Source organism: Bufo gargarizans, chromosome 3 (genome assembly GCF_014858855.1).
Source record: "Bufo gargarizans isolate SCDJY-AF-19 chromosome 3, ASM1485885v1, whole genome shotgun sequence".
Classification (NCBI taxonomy): Eukaryota; Metazoa; Chordata; class Amphibia; order Anura; family Bufonidae; genus Bufo; species Bufo gargarizans.
This window is the reverse complement of record NC_058082.1, coordinates 490,605,411-490,625,973: the sequence shown is the minus strand read 5'-3', so window position 1 is coordinate 490,625,973 and position 20,563 is coordinate 490,605,411. Positions and strand designations below refer to the sequence as shown.

The 20,563-nt window shown below is 44.4% G+C and overlaps 1 protein-coding gene across 2 annotated transcripts in view; it reads left to right on the top strand.

Annotated features, from left to right (window-relative positions):
• The window catches only part of LOC122930430 (rap1 GTPase-activating protein 2-like), a 135,062-nt gene that overhangs the window by 10,022 nt on the left and 104,477 nt on the right, over positions 1-20,563 (top strand). The window lies entirely within an intron of this gene.

The window sequence follows — 20,563 nt, the reverse complement described above, 5'->3', positions numbered from 1 at the left end:
AATTCCCCTCTTCAGGGGCAACGGATGGCAACTGTCCCACCTAAGGAGACTATTGGTAGCAGTCTCTTTGCGAAACAGTCGTGTACCAACATTGCCATCACTGTCCCTGAAGATGGTCAGATCAAGGAAGGTAATTTGAGATTCCTGGATCTCAGATGTGAAGAATAGTCCCATCGTGTTTTTGTTCAGATCTGTGACAAACTGATTAAAATCCTCAACACTTCCTGACCACAAAATCAACACGTCATCGATGAAGCGTAGCCACAAATTTATGTGGTCAGCCCATCTCTGATTACTGTCAACGAACACAACTTCCCGTTCCCACCAGCCCAGATAGAGATTAGCGAAAGTGGGGGCACATGGGCTCCCCATCGCCACTCCTCTGAGCTGGTGGTACATACGGTGATCAAAAATAAAGAAGTTGTGTTCGAGAATGAACTTCATCAGTTCAAGAACAAATTCGTTATGCTGCCAGCAATGGATGCCACGTTGTTTTAGAAATGAGGCCACAACTTCACACCCCCTGTCATGAGGTATGGAGCTGTAAAGGGCCTCAACATCCAAACTGGCCAGCATAACGTTCTCACCAAGATGAATCCCCTCCAATTTCTTGATCACATCCATAGAATCACGTACATACGAGGATAGGGCCACCGCAAACGGTCGTAAAATCCTATCCACGTATGTACTGATCGGATGCGTCAAGCTCCCAGTCCCCGAGACGATAGGGCGTCCCTTTAGTGGTACAAGTCCCTTGTGCACCTTGGGTAACCCATCAAAGCAAGGGATCTGGGGATGTTTGGGGAACAAAAAATCTAACTCAGTCCGACTAATCAGGTCATGATCATGTGCTATGTCCAAAAGATTCTTCAATTTCCTCCTGAATGTTTCAATTGGATTCGTCTCCAGCACTCGATAACATGAGTCGTCATTAAGAATGCTAAGACACATGATCTTGTACTGTTCACAGTTCATTACGACAATATTCCCTCCCTTGTCCGATGGTTTAATGACAAGGGAGTTGTCACGTTCCAGAGAGAGTAATGCATCAATCTCTCTCTTATGGAGATTGGATTCAATCCCTCTGGACGTGTCCAGCATTCTCAGTTGGTCAGTCACGACCTTTAAGAAGATGTCAGGGGGTGTACCATCACTCAAGGGCGGGTTTTTAGTCGAGGGCAGTTTGAGGTCTGTGAATGGACCCTCTCCAGGATCCCTCTCCCCTTCTTCCATAAGGGATATCAATAGTTGAATGTCTGGCAGGTCATGGATATCAATTCCCAAATCATTGCATCGTTGTTGATTATGTGTCGCAAATAATTTTTTCCATTTAAGTCTCCTTACGAATAGGGTCAAATCTTTAAACCACTCAAAGGAGCTAAAGGAACAAGTGGGAACAAATGATAGGCCCTTACTGAGTAGTTCCAACTCTACCTCCGTAAGGGACCTATCAGATAGGTTGATAATTTGTAATTTATCCCTTGACTCGCCTTTCGCTGTAGAGTCCCCAGTCTGAAACCCAATTGCCCCCATCCTGTGATGGTGTGCTATTGTTTTTTTCTGTTTCTCAGGCTGTACGATCTTGTAGTTTGGTTCCCTAAAACAAAAACACGTGATCGGGGGCTCCTACCTCTACCCCCTCTCCCTCTAGGTCCTTTATTAGAAGGCTGGAAAATGGGGTATTGACTGTTCTGGTAGGAAGTACCCTCTAATTCAGTTTCACCCTCTGAGGATGACGGTTCTGTCTCAACCTCGAGGGTCCTAGCGGTTCTAGTCGCAAACTCAAGAATGCGCCCTTCTTTAAAATCCGCTTTGTCCCTCAAAAATTGAGAGTGTTTGCGCTCTTTGAGCTGGGCTGTGAATCGTTCCACAGTCTGCTGTAGAAAGCCCTCCTTACGGGTGAATTCGGAGTTACTGGAGAATTTGTTAACAGCCGCAATTTGCTCCTGCAATAATGTTGTATTCTTAATGTGCAGGGCCTTTTCCTCCTCCAGCAACAATGCCATCAGCCTAAGTGAACTTTCAACAGCCTCTTTTTCCCATTTTTTTTGGAACTCTGAGGACTGAATTCTATTAGATGGGAGAAAGGGGATACGCATGCCCCTAGGGACTATTTGATGTTGGATATAAGTTTCAAGGGTTTGAATTTCCCACCACCCTCTGACTTGATCTTTGTAAGTTTTGGTGAGTAATTTGAAAGAGCCAGTGATACTCAAGGTGCGATTTATAGGAGGTAAATCTGCTTCAGAAAAAACAGCTTTAGCTTCCTCATCCCATTTCTCACTGCAAATACCACTCAAGGGCGGGTTTTTAGTCGAGGGCAGTTTGAGGTTCGTGAACAGTGATAACATTTTCGATAGGTGGAACGTATACCCCAGACCAGTTATTATCATTGAATTGACAACAAATATAGTCCTGTCCACATTTAAAAGTTCCACAGGGTTTTCTACTAAGCCACATGTCCGTCTGAGAGGGTGCTTTGTAATGACTGTAATGTACTAGTCGGTCCCTGAGAGACCTACCCCTCCTATAAGTGATAAGTGGTCTAGGAGAAATACAGTCCCCCAGGTCTGGGTCTGATAGTAAAATGCCCCAGTATCGTCTTAGAATACCCTGAACTTTTTGATTCTGGGCGTCATAAGTGCCAACAATTCTCATAGTATTATTAGTGACGACGGGGGTCTGTCTGTGGAGTAACCAAGGATTGCCTGTCTCTATGAAGAGAATGATTGAACGCCACCCTGAGGACTTCGACGGGATATCCTCTTTGAATAAACCTATCTTGCATATCTCCTGCTTGTGTCCAAAATGATTCATTGGATGAACAGTTTCTTCAAGTTCTCAAGTATTGTCCCTTGGGGATGCCTCTTTTTTGGCTCAAGGTATGGTGACTATCCCACCGTAACAGGCTATTAGTAGATGTTGGTTTTTGGTAAGTAGTGGTATGTAGTTCACCACTGGTCTTAGAAATCCGGATATCAAGAAATGCAATACTCTGTCATTCTATCTTGTTTGTAAATCTAAGGCCAATGGTGTTGATATTTAGGCATTAAACAAAGCTTTTAAACAGTTCAATGTCACCATCCCACAAAATCAGAATGTCGTTTATGTAGCGACCCCAAAAGACAACATGAAACGTGAATTTGTCAAGGTCATCCACAAAAACCATGGTATCCTCCCACTAGCCCAGGAGCAAGTTGGCATAACTGGGGGCACAGGGGCTCCCCATTGCCGTGCCCCTGAGCTGGTGGTAGTATTGGGACTCAAACAAAAATTATTCATAAGCACAAACCGTAAAATGGTAAGAACAAAGAGGTTATGTTCCTGGAAATGAATACCCCTAGATTTGAGGAAATGTTCCACAGCCTGAAGGCCACTCTCATGCGGGATGCTGGTAAAGAGTGCTTCAACATCTATGGAGACTAAGAAAAACTTATCGTCTGCCATAATGTTATCAATATTATGATAAAGAGTTGTGTGTTAAATTAGGGATTACCACCGAGAATTTGGAAGGGGTACGTTCCTTAAATTCCCTCTTATTTGATAATGAAGGTCCTTTGGGCTTTGGACCCTTTACCTCTTTGAAAAAAAAAGTACTAAGATGCCTCCCCCTCAGGATAATCCTGCCTTGGATATATTCACGAAGTTGGTTGTTGAAAAGATTGAGAAAATCCCTGAATAGAACTCTAGTGGTGTCAATAACCTTGATAAGAATGAAATGATGGCACTAAAGTCTTTGGAAAATGATCCTACTTTGGTCTTCAAACCTTCTGATAAAAGAGGAAATATAATCTTAATGGACCATCTAGTATACTGTAAGATGTGCCTCAACCTTCTTGGTGACAAAACCTTTTATAAGGTCTTGGACAAAACCCCACCCCTAACTCTCTAATTACACTTGAGTCCACTCTGCTTCAGGCTTTTGAAGACAAAATTATCTCTTGTGATGAACCTAAGCATCCCCAGGTTCCCACTTTTTACGCACTACCTAAGATCCATAAGGGTCTCTTTCCCCTAAAAAGCCGTCCCATTGTGTCAGGCATCGATTCCATCACTCAGAATGCCAGCATCTATATAGACAAGATCCTCCATCCCTTTGTGGTCTCCCTTCCCTCGTATCTAAGGGACACGATGGACCTGATGCAACAAATGTATAACATTATGGCAGACGATAAGTTTTATTTAGCCTCCATAGATGTGGAGGCACTCTATACCAGCATCCCGCATGAGAATGGCCTTCAGGCTATGGAACAGTTCCTCAAAACTAGGGGCATTCATTTCCAGGCACATAACCTCTTTGTTCTTACCATTTTACAGTTTGTGCTTATGAATATTTTTTGTTTGAGTCCCGATACTACCACCAGCTCAGGGGCACGGCAATGGGGATCCCCTGGGCCCCCAGTTATGCCAACTTGCTCCTGGGCTAGTTGGAGGATACCATGGTTTTGTGGATGACCTTGACAAATTCACGTTTCATGTTGTCTTTTGGGGTCGCTACATAAACGACATTCTGATTTTGTGGGATGGTGACTATTTAAAAGCTTTGTTTAATGCCTAAATATCAACACCATTGGCCTTAGATTTACATACAAGATAGAACAACAGAGTATTGCGTTTCTTGATATCCGGATTTCTAAAAACCAACATTTACTAATAGCCTGTTACGGTGGGATAGTCACCATCCCTTGAGCTGAAAAAGAGGCATCCCCAAGGGACAATACTTGAGAACTCGGAAAAACTGTTCATCCAATGAATCATTTCGGTCTCAAGCAGGAGATATGCGAGATAGGTTTATTCAAAGAGGATATCCTGTCGAAGTCCTCTGGGTCTAAATGAACAGATCTGCTTCTCTTGCTTCCTGTAGCTATTCTGCTGGTTTTTTGTTCTGTGTTATTCATATTTGATTTTTGCAGAAAAAATGGGACCCAAGCAAGTGTATGGGCTCGGAACCCAGCATACCTATCATGGCCAAGAATGGCTTGCTTCCGTACACAACTATCTAAACGACACCCTGGGCTTATATAGTATTTATTCTTTGTTAAAAATACTGCCCAGGTTTTATATTGGTTGTCTGTTGATTTGTTCCCCTAACTGTAGCACCGTATATGGCTCAGAGGGGTACCTTATACGTAGAGCACAATTCTAGTTATATCCTATCGTGCTCTAACGTGTTGACGAGTCATGCGCAATGTGTGCTCCGAGACAGGGCTTCTTTTGCTTATTCAGCAAGGAACTTCCGGCTTGTGAAACGCACGTGCGTTTCAACTTTCTGGCGTTCCACTGGTCCTCACACCGGATTACCCATGGCCAAGTGCTCTTTGCTATTCATAAGTAATGCAGAGCGAAGGTATCGATTGTAATACTTGGGGGCATGATTGTATTTAGTTTGTTCCTATTATGATTTCTTTTTACTTATTTTTAATGCCATGTGTGTATCATGTGACCGGAAGTGGGGTAAAGTGACGTCAGATGCCCGCAATGTCTTGAGCCTTAAAAGAGGCACCATTCTTAATGGAGGTACGCTCTTTTTATCCTGGGGCCCACATATATTTTGTATCTACCATCAGACCATCTGGTTATAGTAACTGGCAGCATTTGCTCATCTCCTGTTTGCTGCAAGTTCTTTCCCCTGATGTACCACATGGATACCGCCACCTGGGGAAGATTTCAGCAGGGATATCCAGGGCTTGTTTTTAAGGGTTTAGCCACCGATAAGTGGGGTCGCCCCTTTCGGGGCTGGTGCTCCGCTTTTAGGCAGGGATAGCTGTAGGGTCACCGTAGGGATATAACATCTTCTCCACCCCATCTGTTGGTTGCTACCCCTGAAGACTGCCTGGCACCTAGTGACTGGTATCAAGTAACCGTGAGTTATGGTCACAACCATGGTTTTCTGCATTATAATGATATATATAATATGCAGATGAGTTTAATCATATTGCCCTTGCTGAGTTCTGAGTAGTTGTGCGTACACTATATAATTGTACATTTGTGTAGGCACAAGACTCGTATGTTTGTTGTTGATGTATTGTGTATAGTGATGTCCCGAACTATTCGCCGGCGAACAGTTCCCGGCGAACATAGCTTGTTCGCGTTCGCCGCGGTGGGCGAACATATGCGATGTTCGGTCTGCCCCCTATACATCATCATTGAGTAAACTTTGACCCTGTACCTCATAGTCAGCAGACACATTCCAGCCAATCAGCAGCAGACCCTCCCTCCCAGACCCTCCCACCTCCTGGACCGCATCCATTTTAGATTCATTCGGAAGCTGCTTTCTCAGTGAGAGGAGGGACAGTACTGCTGCTGCTGATTCAATATGGAAAGCGTTAGCTAGGGCAGGGTTCTGTGTCCACAGACTCATCTGCTGTAAGGACAGCGCCCTGACAGCACCCCAAAAAGCCCTTTTCAGGGTTGGTACATCAGTGTGCTTTTTTTAATATATATATATATATATATATATATTGCAGTTGCCTGGCTGCCCGTGTGTGAGAGGCTGCAGGCTCAGTCACAGACAGCACTGTGTGCACACCATTCATACAGGGTGTGACAGAAAATACCTTGCAGATAAAAAAAAATTCTATTTAAGATTTTTCTGTGATATAATCACATTTGCAAGCCCGTGTGTGTCAGGCCCACACAGACTGTATTGTGGCCACTGGCTAGTGGCTAGGCTTCCACTCATACCATTACAGGATGTCACTCACTCAAATACCTTGCAGATAAAAAAAATTCTATTTAACATTTTTCTGTGATATAATCACATTTGCAAGCCCGTGTGTGTCAGGCCCACACAGACTGTATTGTGGCCACTGGCTAGTGGCTAGGCCTCCACTCATACCGTTACAGGGTGTCACTCACTCAAATACCTTGCAAATTAAAAAAAAATTATTTAATATTTTTCTGTGATATAATCACAGTTGCAAGCCCATGTGTGTCAGGCCCACACAGACTGTACTGTGCCCACTGCCCACCACTTATATAGGGTGGCACAGTACCTTGCACGCATAGTACCACTTATCTAAAAAAAAATGACAGGCAGAGGCAGGCCACCCCGCAGGGGCCGTCGTGGTGCTTTGATTTCCACTGGCCCTGGAATAATGCCCAGTGTTCAGAGGCCACGTACCCTGAACCCAAAAAATTCGGAGAAAATAGTTGACTGGCTTACACAGGACACCCAATCTTCAACAGCTTCCGCTAAGAATCTTGACGCACCATCCTCCTCCAGCTCAACTTTGGTCACCTGCTCTCAAGTTACCACTCTCCCGCCCGCCGCCACCACCACCACTACCACCACAGCCACCACAGCCGCTTATTTACACATCAGTTGGATGAAATTAGTGATGCGCAACCATTATTGCCAGAGGATGTAGATAACAGGGATATGTCTCAGTCAGGCAGCATTACACACATGGAGGTACAGTGTGATGATGATGTTGTACCCGCTGCTGCTTCCTTTGCTGAGGTGTCAGATACAAGTGAAGTGGTTGATGATGACGATGTGTCCGTGGATGCCACGTGGGTGCCTGCTCGAAGAGAAGAAGAAGAGGGGTAAAGTTCAGAAGGGAAGACAGAGAGAAGGAGGAGACGAGTTGGAAGCAGGGGGACGTCGTCGCAAGGAGCTAGTTGCACAGTCAGACAGCATGTATCGGCACCCGGGGTCAGCCAGACAGCAGGCCAATCAACGCATGCTGTTGCCACCACCAGAATGCCGTCATTGCAAAGCTCAGCAGTGTGGCATTTTTTGTGTGTGTCTGCCTCTGACAACAGCGATGCCATTTGCAACCTGTGCCAAAAGAAACTGAGTCGTGGGAAATCCAACACCCACCTAGGTACAACTGCTTTGCGAAGGCACATGATCGCACATCACAAACACCTATGGGATCAACACATGATGACGAGTAGAAGCAGCACACAAGCTCAAAGCCACCATCCTCCTCCTGGTCCAGCATCTTCAGCCACATCAACCACTGCTGTCCTCCTTGTTCCCTCTCAACCACCCGCCACTCCGCCTCTCACCTTCAGCAGTTCCATCTCATCTGCCCACAGTCAGGTGTCTGTAAAGGAAATGTTTGAGCATAAGAAGCCAATGTCACCCCCTTGCCCGGCGTCTGACAGCTGGCTTGATGGAACTCTTAGCCTGCCAGCTTTTACCATACCAGCTGGTGGAGTCTAAGGCCTTCAAAAAAAAATTATTGGGACACCACAGTGGAAGGTACCCGGACAATTTTTTTTTTCAAAAAAGGCAATCCCAAACCTCTACTCAGTGATTGAAAAGGAAGTCATGGCATCTCTGGCATACAGTGTTGGGGCAAGGGTCCATCTGACCACTGATACCTGGTCTGCAAAGCACGGTCAGGGCAGGTATATCACCTACACTGCGCATTGGGTCAACCTGCTGACGGCTGCCAAGCATGGAATGCGTGGCTCTGCAGCGGAGTTGGTGACACCGCCACGACTTGCAGGCAGGCCTACTGCCACCTCCTCTACTCCTCCTACTCCATCCTCTTCCATAACCTCCTCGGCTGAGTCCTCTTCTGCTGCGGCGTCTGGCTGCACATCAACTGAATCCCCCCAGCTCCCCAGGGGCTATTCCACATCCCGGATACGACAGTGTCACGCTGTCTTGGGGTTGACTTGCCTGAAAGCAGAGAGCCACACCGGACCAGCACTCCTGTCCGCCCTGAACACACAGGTGGATCAGTGGCTGACCCCGCACTAACTGGAGATCGACAAAGTGGTGTGTGACAATGGAAGCAATTTGTTGGCGGCATTGAATTTGAGCAAGTTGTCACATGTGTCGTGCATGGCACATGTGTTGAATCTTATCGTACAACGCTTTGTGTCTAAGTACCCAGGCTTACAGGACGTCCTTAAGCAGGCCAGGAAGGTGTGTGGCCATTTCAGGCGTTCCTACACGGCCATGGCGCACTTTGCAGACATTCAGCGCTGAAACAACATGCCAGTGAGTTGCGACAGCCCGACATGTTGGAATTCAACACTCCTAATGTTCGACCGCCTGCTCCAACAAGAAAAAGCCATCAACGAGTATTTGTATGACTGGGGTGCTAGGACAGCCTCTGCGGAGCTGGGAATTTTTCTGCCACGTTACTGGACGCTCATGCGCAATGCCTGTAGGCTCATGCGTCCTTTTGAGGAGATGAAAAACCTAATCAGTCACACCGAAGGCACCATCAGCGACCTCATCCCATTTGTTTTCTTCCTGGAGCGTGCCCTGCGAAGAGTGCTGGATCAGGCTGTAAATGAGCGTGAAGAGGAAGAGGAAGAGTTGTGGTCACCATCACCACCATAAACAGCCTTGTCATCATCGCTTGCCGGACCTGCGGCAACGCTGGAAGAGGAGTATGAGGAAGAGGAGTCAGAGGAGGAATGTTGCTTTGAGGAGGAGGAAGACCAACCACAGCAGGCATCCAAGGGTGCTCGTTGTTGTCACTTATCTGCGACCCGTGGTGTTGTACGCGGCTGGGGGGAAGAACAGACCGTCAATGACATCAGTGAGGACGAGGAACGGGAAATGAGTAGCTCGGCATCCAACCTTGTGCAAATGGGGTCTTTCATGCTGTCATGTCTGTTGAGGGACCCTCGTATAAAAAGGATGAAGGAGAACGACCTGTACTGGGTGGCCACGCTACTAGACCCCCGGTATAAGCAGAAAGTGGCGAAAATGTTACCAAATTACCGAAAGTCAGAAAGGATGCAGCAGTTCAAAACAAAACTAAAAAATATGCTTTACACCGCTTATAAGGGGGATGTCACAGCACAATGGGAATCTAACTGGGGAAGAGGTGAAAGTAATCCTCCTCCTACCACGACCATGGCGGCAAGGACAGGACGCTTTACAGATGTGTTGTTGATGGAGGACATGCAGAGCTTTTTCAGTCCTACACATCGCCACAGCCCTTCGGGATCCAGCCTTAGAGAACGACTCGACCGACAGGTACCTCGCCTTAACTGCAGATATCGACACTCTGAGGAGCGATGAACCCCTTGACTACTGGGTGTGCAGGCTTGACCTATGGCCTGAACTATCCCAGTTTGCGATAGAACTTCTGGCCTGCCCCGCTTCAAGTGTCCTGTCAGAAAAGACCTTCAGTGCAGCAGGAGGCATTGTCACTGACAAAAGAAGTCGCCTCGGTCAAAAAAGTGATTACCTCTTCTTCATTAAGATGAATGAGACATGGATCCCGAACAGTGGGGGATACGTTTGACTAACAAAAGGCCTGATGACATGCCTTGGCCTCAAAATGGTCCCCATGCTGCTGCATTTAATGTCTGCATACCGAATGACTTTCGTGAATTCTCCGCCACCAACTAGGGTTCAAGCCGCAATGTTTTAGTCACCTTTCTGCGGCTGCAACAATACCTAGTTTTTCAGGCATGTGCACATGCCTAATTTTTCTGGCCTCTAGTGCTGCACTGTGGCTGCAAAAACAAAACAAAAAAAAAGGCACATACATGTGTCAATTCCCCTTTGTGATCGGTACATTGTTGTGGTGAAGGGGCTTGCGTATCACAATGAAGCGATCATCACCTCTATGAGTGTGTTGGCAATGTTGCCACACCCCAGATAAGGCCGTTGCTTCATTATGATCAGACTAAATGCGATCGGCTGGATAATTTTTCATAGAAAAAACATTATTTTTCTTTTTTTTAAGTTGTATTGGTGGGTTTTTAATACATAAAATAAAAAAAATCATAATAAAGTCTCTTAATAGTTTATTAGAAATAATGCAGACAATTTTAAAAATCCCCATTAATTCCAATACAAAGCAAGTACAGAGCTCAGAACAAAATTATTTCAGAATGTCGTTTATTCGACAATGATTAATCAATTCGACACACGTCCCCGGATAGGTGACATAACAGGGATTAAACTGATAGGAATAGTACTAGTTAAGACACCACTCATATAGGGTGTCACAGCACATTGCTCCGTGCACGCGCAGTGCCCCAACTTGGGAAGTAAAAGAACCGACCAAGCTGCTTTTTCCATCTCCCGGTTCCTAAAATCAATTCAGTTTGGTGTATCAGAGTTTGGTCTGTCACTGTGAAGGCAGTCGAAGGTACCCGGCCTAAAAATTTTTTCACAAAAGGCAATCCCTGATATGGGACGTAACAGGGATTAAACTGATGAGAATAGTACTACAGAAAATACCACTCATATCGGGTGTGACAGTAAATTGCACGGCGCAGACGCAGTGACTGTGGCGTGGATTCAAACAAAGGGGAGGGAGCCAGCGTTTTTTTAACCATCTTCAAAAAATCAATTCAATTCACCTTTCAGGGACCCTTGGTGTTGTACGTGGCTGGGTGGAGGAAGAAACCTTCAATGACATCAACGGGATATGGCTAGCTTGGTATCCAACCTTGTGCAAATGAGACGTTTGCGGTTGGGCAAATGGACTGTTTGCGGTTGCTTGCGGTGTATTAAAAGGGGAGTTTGGTCTGTCAATGTCTGTGAAGTGGGCGTAACCCTTACATTACCTGATCAATACAACATCATACCTGATCGTATACACACACTGGATGTTTTAAACCACGTTGTTCAAAAAAATTTAGGATTGTTAGGTGATTTATGCCCTTTATGGATTAAAATCCAACTCTGCGTCAACTATGTAATTTTCCATGGGAGTTTTGCCATGGATCCCCCTCCGGCATGCCACAATCCAGGTGTTAGTCCCCTTGAAACAACTTTTCCATCACTACTGTGGCTAGAAAGAGTCCCTGTGGGTTTTAAAATTTGCCTGCCTATTGAAGTCAATGGCGGTTCACCCGGTTCGCCCGTTCGCGAACATTTACAGAAATTTGTCCTGGATTTTTCATGAAACCACTTGATTCGTGCATTCTAGCGCCCTTTTTACAAATTTTGGCACTGCTAATAACACAATCTAACGGCATCACAAGGATCTATTATACTCTTGTTAAAGGGGTTTTCTGGGTGTTTAATACTGATGAGGTATCCTCGAGATAGGTTATCAATACCCGATCGGTAGGGGTCCGACACCCCGCACTGCGCTGACCAACTGCTTACCAAGCACAGTGCCATCCATTGGATAGCGGCTGTGCTTGGTATTGTAGCTCTGCCCCATTTACTTAGGCTGCGCCTATACCATGTGACTGATGAATGTCGCCGGCCTAGGAAGAGGCTGCACCCTCTTCAAATCTGCCATGGTGCCGGTATTTGGTCCCTCTTCGAACAGATACTGATGACCTATCCTGCTGTATTAACTAGGGATCGACCATGTTCCCTCAGCAGCACAGGGGAGAAGGAACCAGTGTCTTCCTCCCCCCTGTGCCGCTGCTGCCGCTGCCACCTATGAGAGGTGAGAGGAGGGGCTGTGGCCACTGCGCCACCAATAATGTTAACTCACTCATTCATTCAAGTTCAACAGGAGGCGGGAGCTGGCTGCAGAATCATATAGCCTCACCCGACTTCTATGAGTGGTCGCTGCGATCCACGTCAGTTAACCCCTGCCGCACCTGAGGGCTTAACTGCCGCGGATCGCAGCTACCTCTCATAGAAGTCGGGTGCGGCTATATGATTCTGCAGCCAGCACCCGCCTACTGTATTTGAATTAATTGGTGGCTCAGTGCACCTCCCCCAACCCCAGTATTAAATACATTGGTGGCGCAGTGCGCCCCCCCAACCCAAGTATTAAAAAGATTGGTGGCGCAGTATGCCCCCCCCCCACCCAAATCCCCCAGTATTAGTCATTGGTGTCAGTGGCCACAGGGTCCCCTCTCTCCTCCTCATTGGTGGTGCAGTGGCAGCTTCTGATCAGAGCCCCAGCAGTGTAATCCTGGGGCTCCGATCGGTTACCATGGCAGCCAGTACACTACTGAAGCCCTGGCTGCCATAGTCAGCTCCCTGCTGCTGTGTGCACAAAGCAGTGTGTTTTTATTTCTGATACAAAGATGTTAGCTGAATGAGAATTTTGAAACAAAGAACACACAAGTGCTATTTTGCTAGAGGTGGTTTTCTTTTCAATTTGGATTTTTTTTTTATGCAGCATATTGAAGTAGTGAAGTAGAATTTTTTTAAGGTGTTTCTCCACCTCTTTCTATATAGGTAAAAATGCCTTAAAAAAAAGAATGCATTTCAACACTTTTTCAACTTTATTTTGCCCAAAAACTGGAACCAGATTGTTAAGTACCATACAAGTGCTGTGTTTTTGTAGCAGTGTTTTTGGTTCCTTGGTTGTTTTTCTGTTTTTTTCAAATCACAGCATGCTCTGAATGTGGCGTTTTTTTTTCTGGTGTTATCACATAGACATCTGTATGCAAACAAAATGTGAAAAAAAAATGCCACCCCAAGAAAATGGTTGTAAGAATATTGATTTATTTTAAATAAGCTGAAAAAAACATACTCTTTCCCTTCACCCCGGAAAAAAAATACTGTAAGTGTGGTATCACACTCCATCTGAGCCTGATGCATGATACTTATGCCCCTGCGCTGGGGCCTCTACATAACTTTGGAGTACCCAGCACCGGTCTAAAGGTAAGCCAGCTTACTTTTATTTAATTTTTTCTAAAAATGCAGTAAAAAAACTCCAGCAAAAATTGCACAAAAAACTGCAAAAGTCCTTGAAAACTCTTCAGAAATCCTATGTGTGACACCATTCTAAAACAGAAATGGATCCTAAGGGAAGGTTAGTATAAGGGCTGATGAATGTGGTTTTTGTTTGCATCCGATCTGCATTTTTTGCTGGTCAGATGTGGACCCTTACACTTTAATGAGGTCGCAAAAGATGTGGACAGCACCTCGTGTGCTGTCCACATCCATATGTCCGTTCCGCGGCGCCGTAAAAAAAATAGAACATGCTTTACGGTCAAGGTTAGGACTCATTTTTGAATGTGGATTCATTTTTATTCATTTAGACTTGTTTCGCTTATTATTTGTGAGAACCCTCACATTGTTCTGTGGTGACCCAGGCTCAGCTCTGCAGGTCATTCTGTCATCTAGCAGCTGAATTATATACCGGATAATATATACCCTGAAGTCATCACTTGCTTCAAAATCTACTTGAAATAAAAAGTCATACAAACATCTCGGCATTTGCCGTTCTTCATTTGGAGAGTCTTGTGGTCTCCACTCTGGAGCCTCATAATAAAATCTAAAATTTGCTTTTGAAATGTTGGTTCTTAAATATTCCCCCCCCCGGTCAATTTCTCTATTCTTCTGAATAGGCAGCGGTGAATGTTGTTTTCGTAGAATCCTCAGGGTAGTAAGAAAGCAGAAAGGCAGCGCTTCCTTCACCGAGACATTACCAGGCATGAGCTGCATAAAGGCAATAAATCTCGGTCTTCCTTATGTCCAGCAGGTACATCTCATTTCATCTCCCACCTCAAAGAGAGGTTGTAAATCTGTACAGACGCCTCGACTGATAATTACACAGATTCATGTCAGGCCTCAATATCTATTTATGGAATATATATTATCCTCTCAATATTTAAGGCTACTTTCACACTAGCGTTCAGAACGGATCCGTCTGCATTATATTGGCATATAAAAGCTAAGTGTGAAAATAGCCTCGGACGGATCCGTCCAGACTTTCAATGTAAAGTCAATGGGGGACGGATCCGCTTGAAGATTGAGCCATATTGTGGCATCTTCAAACGGATCCGTCCCCATTGACTTACATTGTAAATCTGGACGGATCCGCACGCCTCCGCACGGCCAGGCGGACACCCGAACGCTGCAAGCAGCGTTCAGCTGTCCGCCTGTCCGTGTGGAGGCGAGCGGAGGCTGAACGCCGCCAGACTGATGCAGTCTGAGCGGATCCGCATCCATTCAGACTGCATCAGGGCTGGACGGAAGCGTTCGGGTCCGCTCGTGAGCCCCTTCAAACGGAGCTCACGAGCGGACCGACAAACGCTAGTGTGAAAGTAGCCTAATAGGGGTCAAGTTGTGGCCCAATTTTGACCTTTTACCAAGGTTATTTATAGGTAAATTAAATGTTAAGCTGTATTTCAAATGCCCCTGAACATTTAGGATCTGTGTCATTGGGTCCACAAGTAAATAATTATAATAGATTTTCAAAAATTCTTATGTCTATTTTGTAACTTCTGCATAAGGAAGAATCTAAGCCTCCTATGTACAGTTACTTTTTTCCTTCAATGATATCATTGGTGACTACAACTGCCCGGCAGGCCTAGCAGCGGCCATTCAATGGGCTGCCCTTAAAGGGGTTGTCCGGGTTGACATACCTCCATTTTCACCCAGGCAGCCCCCCTGTCTTGAGCATCGGAGGAGTTCATGCTCCTATGCTCTCCTTTGCCCTGCGCTAAATCGCACAGGGCAAAGGCATTTTCAAGAGTTCCGGTGACGTACCGGGCTCTCCATGGGGCTGCCAACATCATGGGTGCTGCCTGGGTGAAAATAAGGGTATGTCCGGGTTCAGCTCTGAACCCGGATAACCCCTTTAAGGTTGTTTTCTAGGTTCTTAAACATATGTTACTTGGCCCTTAAAAACCATCTGTCAGCATGATCAACCCTATTAAACCAGGCATACAGCCTACTTTAGGGGTGGGCAACCGGTGACACTCCAACTGTTGTAAAACTACAACTTCCAACATGCATACCTGTTTTTCTCAGATCTCTTATAGAAATACATGGAGCATGCTTGGAATTGTAGTTTCACAACAGCTGGAATGCCACAGATTGCCCACCCCTGGCCTAGTTGATCATGCTAATAAAAAATGATACCTTACTGTGACTCTCCTTGACTCCATTAATGAGAACACTAAACATACACCGAGACCAGAAGATACAGTGCAGTCAGCAGAATACAGGCTAAGTAAACACCTATAAATTAGATATAGCCCTGTGAGACCAAGAAAACCTACAAATTAGAACACCCGAGGAAGCTTTTGGCGGACCGCATTGCGGTTTAGGAGGACATCATTGACAAACATTATTGGGGTCAGTTATCAAACTGGTGTAAAGTAGAACTGGCTTAGTTGCCCATAGCAACCAATCAAATTCCACCTTTCATTTTTGACAGCTCCTTTGGAAAATAAAGGTGGAATCTGATTGGTTGCTATGGGAAACTAAGCCAGTTCTACTTTACACCAGTTTGATAAATGACCCCATATGACTCTGTCTGGTTAGTATTGTTAACCACTTTATAGCACTTCATACATATGATGTATGTGGGATTATATTTCTCCAGAATAACTAAAAGCTAATTTTCATATCTTTAAAACTTCGGTTTTGGTGCTTGGGAGACTCTGAAAAACGAAATCAAGGTACCATAGGTGTTATGTATTTGCATCCTACAGAGCTATATTATCAGTTTAAATCATGTAATGTAGGTGACAGACTCCCGGGAATTAAGAAAATGAAAATGCGTAAATATTACTTTATTATAAATATATTCTCAAATACATTTCATTAGTTATAATGGCTCATTTTGACTAAGGAGCAAAGATTAGGAGAAACAAAATGGCCGCCATCATATTAGTACACACAAAGCCTGTCCTAATCACACAGGAGGACAAGTTACTTCAGGACACTGAGCTAATGAGCCGCCTCAGCCTCCTCTCTGCTCTGCTTGTCAGGGAATATGATCCTGAATACAGATGATAAGATCTTTAGTTGAATCTCTGTAGGAATGTAGTTTATGGGGAGATATGAAGTACAGAGAGGACGGAGAGGACACACTGGTAATGTGAGGCTGTGGTAATGGAGACTGCATACATGTTCTGCTGCTCATTAGCCACATCTGCTCATGAACTACATTCCTCCAGAGATTCCGCTAAAATTCTTATCATCTGTATTCAGGATCACAATCCCTGACAAGTAGAGCAGAGAGGAGGATGAGGCAGTTCTTTACTTCAGTGTTGTGAATCCTCCTGTGTGATTAGGACAGGTTTTGTGTGTACTAATAGGACGGTGGCCATTTTGTTTCCCCTGATGATTGCTCCATAGACAAAACAAGCCATTATAACTAATGAAAGGTATTTGGGAATATATTTATAATGAAGTAATATTTAAGTATTTTCATTTTCTTAATTCCCAGAGAACTCCTTTAAGGTATAATGGTCTATGCCACATAATTGAAAAATGTAGGAGTGTGTTAATTTTTTATGAATTGGTAAGATTGATTTTTACTGCTCCTTATATATTCAATGCATTTTAATTCCGATAGGAAATACCTTAATATGTAGAACAGGCACTTTATAAGGGAGATATATGTATTAATTAAATACACTGCCTAGCGTTATATATTATTTTTACGGTTTTGCAATGGTCCCTCTTGTAATGTTTTTATAATGTGATTTTATGGGTTATTGGAAATTGTGTAATCATTGTCCTCAATAAAGATAGTTATTAATGGATAAATATTTGTGTTGATTATTGGTGCTATTGACCTACTGCTAATTATATAGGAGTTTAGGAGAATATAGGTCTCTGTGCTTAGAAAGCAGCAGGAACTAGAAGACTAGCCCTCACAATCCAGGGGAAGGCGGGAGTGATGGAAACTGAAGGGGGTGTAACAAACTGGTGCTCCAAGGACTCTGGCCAGCCCTTCAGTGCTCCAGCTGGCTCATTTGCATTTATTTTTCTCAGCAATGGGGCCACTGATAGTCATAATAAGGCCCCCTGCACACAACCGTATGGCTTTTTCAGTGTTTTGCGGTCCATTTTTCACGGATACGTTGTTCCGTTTTTTGTTTCTGTTTCCGTTCCGTTTTTCCGTCTGGCATATACAGTATACAGTAATTACATAGAAAAAATAGGGCTAGGCATAAAATCTTCAATAGATGGTTCCGCAAAAACGGAACAGATACGGAAGACATACGGAGTATATTCCGTATGTGTTACGTTTTTTTTGCGGACCCATTGACTTGAATGGAACCACTGAACGTGATTTGCGGACAATAGTAGGACATGTTCTATCTTTCAACGGAACGTAAAAACTGACATACGGAAACGGAATGCATACGGAGTACATTCAGTTTTTTTTTGCGGAACCATTGAAATTAATGGTTCTGTATACGGACCGTATATGGAACGTAAATAACGGCCAGTAAACGGAAAAAATACGGTTGTGTGCAGGAGGCCTAAGGATATTCTTTTTATCAGTATAATCATCGCTACCAGGCAGGATGGAGCAGGATGCATGCCGCTGGTAACCAAAGTGGGTGACTGCTCGCAGTTTAGCCCTATTCAATCGGGCTAAGCCATGAGCGGGTCTGCGGCTTTCAAATGAAACGCATCAGAAACCTGATAAAATAAATGCCAAATGAGAGCATGCTGCACTTTGGAAAAATGCCATATGGACCAAAAAAAACTAAAAAAAGGTGGTTTCACATCATGTTTTTTCCATCTGTTTTACATATACAAAAAACGTATACGTTAAACGGATGCTTCAGACTGATGCCATACAATGGCATCCAATCACCATGGACTGTAAAAAAAAAAAAGGTATTTGTTTTTTACTGGACTGTGCAAGATACAAGAACATGGTGTGATGCGTTTTTGTATCCTTTTTTTTTTCTAACGTACATGTCAAACTGAGGCATAAAACGTGATGTGAACCCAGCCTAAAGGGTCCCTGGTGTAACATCTGGCTGGCGGGTTTTAGCGTCTGAACAATGGAAAAAAGTAAAGAAAAAAAAAGAAGCAATGTTTTGTGTGTCATGCATGGTGTGAGCCTGGCCTCAGGTAGTGTGTGGCGTACACCAGGCTGCTGGCATAGCATCAGCATGGCATCATCTTGCTTGTATAATTGATAGCGTACGCACATTCTTTAGGAAATTGTCTGAATTCCCAGTTCTCTTTTATTGATTTACTTTTAAAATCAACGTGTTGAGATTGAGAATAGTTCGCTTCACCATCTGGCTTAATAAACGCTCAACTTTGTTTTATAACGTGCGTCTTGCATTTATAATGTAAGTGAGATGGTACTCAGCGGGATATTATTTCTCTGCTGCTCACATCATATAAAGGGATGTTGAAAAAATAATGTATTATTGAGGCTCCAAACAGAACGCCCTAGGTTAGTGTGGGAGCACGAGGTATGTACGGTAGTCGGGTAGCGCGTGTAAATATGCTGCTTTGTTTAGTTGGACATACTGTATATCAGGTCTTATCTTTTTCACCATATGCTGCTCTCCATGCCTAGAAAGCAAATAAGCAAAATAATCATATGGAGGCGTGTTGTACAAAAACACACATTCATGATATACACTCTGCAGGAGATTGCATCCTTTTATTGGTAAGATACATGGCAATAATGTTTTATTAATTCTTCGCAGTTGCTGACAATATAATATTCAAGACCCTTAAAGGGAACCTGTCACCAGGATTTTGTGTATAGAGCTGAGGACATGGGTTGCTAGATTGCCACTAGCACATCCGCAATACCCAGTTCCCATAGCTCTGTGTGCTTTTATTGTGGAAAAAACCCGATTTGATACATTTGCTAATTAATCTGAGATGAGTCCTGTATCTGAAATGAGTCAGGGACAGGACTCATCTCAGGATAAGGCCCCATGCACACGGCCGTATTTCACGGCCGTGTGCGGGCCGTGGAACCGCGGCCTGGATTCCTCCTGAGAGCAGGAGCGCACGGCGTCACTGGTTGCTATGACGCCATGCGCTCCCTGCTGCCGCCGCAATACAGTAACACACTGGTATGATCTATACCAGTGTATTACTGTACTGTGCCGGCAGCAGGGAGCGCATGGCGTCATAGCAACCAGTGACGCCGTGCGCTCCTGCTCTCAGGAGGGATCCAGGCCGCGGTTCCACGGCCCGCACACGGCCGTGAAATACGGCCGTGTGCATGGGGCCTTATCCTGAGATGAGTCCTGTCCCTGACTCATTTCAGATACAGGACTCATCTCAGATTAATTAGCAAATGTATCAAATCGGGTTTTTTCCACAATAAAAGCACACAGAGCTATGGGAACTGGGTATTGCGGATGTGCTAGCGGCCATCTAGCAACCCATGTCCTCAGCTCTATACACAAAATCCCAGTGACAGGTTCCCTTTAAAGAGACAATTCCATGTAATTATTATTTTTTTTTAAATCTCATATTAACCTATATGTGAAAATTCTATGTAATAAAAAAATAAAATAAAAATAAAACAGTTGGATGGTTTTCTGAATATAATTTTTTCAAGTCACTCCATGTGTAATTGGCCTAGGAAGGGAGTAGGGTAGAGGACAGGAGTGGCGGTAGTGGCACTGATGGTGGGACTTGGTACTAGTAGTACCCATGTTGGAAAATACATTAATACATTATCCCCTTGACTCCTTGTCTGGACTTTTAGCACAGCAAACAGTCTCACTTAACTCTCTTAATGAAACCATCACTGTGACCAGAGAAAGCCCCCCTTTTGTGATTCAATAAAATCATCACACATTACAATAAACAATGCAATACTTTTCTGTGGACATCATTAGCTAGGTATAGCAAGAGAACAATAGGGTTGTCATACTGTTATCCCAATTCTACACCAACCATTATAATGAACTACCTTGAAGATAACACCTTCCCCTCACATCAGCAGTAAACTGACAATAGATTACC